Below are 2,771 nucleotides of genomic sequence, written 5' to 3'. Positions count from 1 at the left end.
TAGTTGGGTGAATTTTCCACGCAACCTCCTCCTTCCATAACATCATAATGCACTTGTTAGCTAGGCTTCATCCTTTTGCTTCACTGATTTTGTATGGCGCTATCTTTCTACTTGTACAATGTATGAATTGCATTAAAGAATAACCTCCTTTAAAATTAACAAGGATTTTTTGGGGCTCCATTTTAGACATTAATAGAATTTATATGGTCTTGATTTTGTAGGTCAAACATATTGTTGTTTCACTACCAGAGAGGTTTGGTGAGCTTGAGTGTGTTGTAAGATACTTTGAATTTTTCATTATGAATGTCAAATTAGAATAGTTATTTGGACATTTTATTTTTACATTTGAAGTTTATATAATCTCTCACAGGAAAACTAAGTTTTCAAAGCCTACATTTATGGTTTTATATATTCTTTGATATCTCGTAGAATTGCTTTCTATTTTTCAAATATAGATTAAAAGGTTTTTGACTTGTTTTCATGTATGGCCATTAGTAGAAACCCTGTTATCTTGACATTAACTCTTGGAAGTACCCCATTATTTACAAATGCTAGTCTTATGAATATAGATTAAAAGGAAGCATGGGCTTGCAACACCCAAACACCAAAAACCCATGCACGTTTCTTAGGACCTACTTGTATGCTAAGTCTTACAGTTTTGTTTTTAATAAATCATTTTACATACTCTTGTTGTTTTTTTGCGCAGTTATAATCCAAATCCTTGTCTTAAAAGTTACCCTGATATTGAGCTCATATTAGCCATGGATTTGCTTCTCCATGCTTCATATCATATAGTTGATTGCTCTATCATGTACCCTATGGTCAAAATTTTGTGTATTGTATTTTTAGAGACATACTATTTTTCCAATTTGCATCCAAGGAATTAACTTTTGTCAACTCTATTTCCAAATTTACACAGGAGGATGGCTTATCTTTAGATGGTGACAAATGGCATTAGGTGGTTGGAATTATGATTTTAGTTACTTTTGTGAAGTTGTTCCTCGTAATGTATTGTTGAAGTTTTACTAATGAGGTTGTGAAGGCATATGCTCAAGATCATTTCTTTTATGTGATCACCAACACAATTGGTCTAATTGCTACTATTCTTGCAAGTACTATGTACTAGTGGATAGGTGTTACTGGAGAAATTATGGTAAGAAGCTCTTTGACCTTTTCTTTTTACAGTTCATAGTTTGCAACTTTTCACATGTTATGCTTATTTATTTCGTTGAGTGTGTGCCATGGTTTCTTGGCACTGGCTACTGAAGAGTAGTTTGTCTTCCATTATGTCATCCTCTCCTTTTTATAATCAACGTCCACTTGTTTAATGAGAAACTTATCGTTGTTTTTTCATTATCATGATATATCTTTGCATTTAGTAGCAACATCTATGGCATTTTTAGCACATGTTCTCGGTAATCAGTACTCTTCAATGTCATAAACAATAGCTGGTGTGGAACTCGCAAGCCATAGAGGGCCCCGAATAATTGTGGAGCTAGGATGGAGCCATGAATCTATCTAGCTTAAGATTCAAAGGAAAAACATATTCTAGGTCTATTAAATTTTAAGTAGGGAGAACTAATTACAAAGGTGCAAGAGAATATATCCACTCCATATCATTTCTTTTTCTTTGATAATGACTCAATCACAGATTGTGGATTCACAAATCATAATTATGTTTGTTTTACATTTGGAAATCAAGACATTTTGTTATAGAATTTTATATGGGTGCATATACACAATAATAGACACATACATGTGTGTAGAAGAAGATAAAGAAAAGGAAGTCTTAACATGGAATGAAATGCCAACACAGGGATATGCCATTGTAGCAAGATAGCTTTTATACATGAACATTTAGTTGTATATTAATAGAATATTTTGAATTTTTTTGCTAGAGATATAGTCCACTTCTCTTTGTACCTTTTGGGGAAATTGTTAGTTTTACTAAGTTAAAAATATGGTCTGCATCATTATAGTTGTTATAAAGATTATAGATCATGTGTCAGTTTTTTTTTATATATATCAATGGCTATAAATGTAGATTTCAGGATTGTCATAACTCTTCACGTAATTCTGTAAAGTGCACTAGCTCAATGGAAGAGCACTTGCCTTACAAGCAAGAGGTTGGTGGTTCAATTCCACTATGCACTAACATGAATTAATCAACAATTTTGTAGTTTATTTTTAATTAAATGTTGTTATATCAATTTATTTGAATGGTGAGATATTTCTGGATTCATTGTTTTATATTGTATCTAGAGAGACAAAAGTGATCTTTAAATAACAAATTTATTGTCTCTAGAGAGACAATAGCTAGTATTAAATACATATTGTCTCTAATTCGAGTGTTATCTCTAGAGAGGCAAAAATGAAATTGTCTCAAGAGAGACAAAAATGAAATTGTCTCCTAAGAGACAATAATTCTTGTGTTATATATTTTCTTTATAGAGAATTTTTTAAGACAATAATCTTTAAGATAATATTTTTTAAGACAGTAATTTTTAAGACAATAACCTTTAGGACAATAATTTTTGAGACATCTTCTTAAGGAAAATATTTAAGACAACACACAAGTCTTTTTTTAATCTCAAATTAAGACAATTTACCCAAAAATTGTCTCAAATATTGTCTTAAAACCCCCCTTTATGTAGTAGTGTACTTGCATAAGTTATCAAAAATATTTAAATGTTTACTTAATATTTTCCAAGAATAATAATGGTCTTATGGAATGACACTTTAGGGAGATAGTGAATGAACATGGGTTGTTG

At 31.0% G+C, this 2,771-nt stretch overlaps 1 non-coding gene across 1 annotated transcript; it reads left to right on the top strand.

The window, feature by feature from the left end:
• The first annotated feature begins 2,082 nt into the window (after window positions 1–2,082).
• TRNAV-UAC (transfer RNA valine (anticodon UAC)) lies at window positions 2,083–2,154 on the top strand. The gene has a single exon. It is a non-coding gene; the product is annotated as a tRNA-Val (tRNA).
• The last annotated feature ends 617 nt before the right edge of the window (window positions 2,155–2,771 follow it).

The sequence above is a fragment of the Pinus tabuliformis genome, chromosome 1_1, assembly GCF_031772625.1.
Source record: "Pinus tabuliformis cultivar Carrire ecotype Pingquan chromosome 1_1, CPIR1, whole genome shotgun sequence".
In the NCBI taxonomy this organism is placed as follows: Eukaryota; Viridiplantae; Streptophyta; class Pinopsida; order Pinales; family Pinaceae; genus Pinus; species Pinus tabuliformis.
The sequence above is the reverse complement of the archived record's forward strand: the minus strand, read 5'-3'. Positions and strand labels throughout refer to the sequence as shown.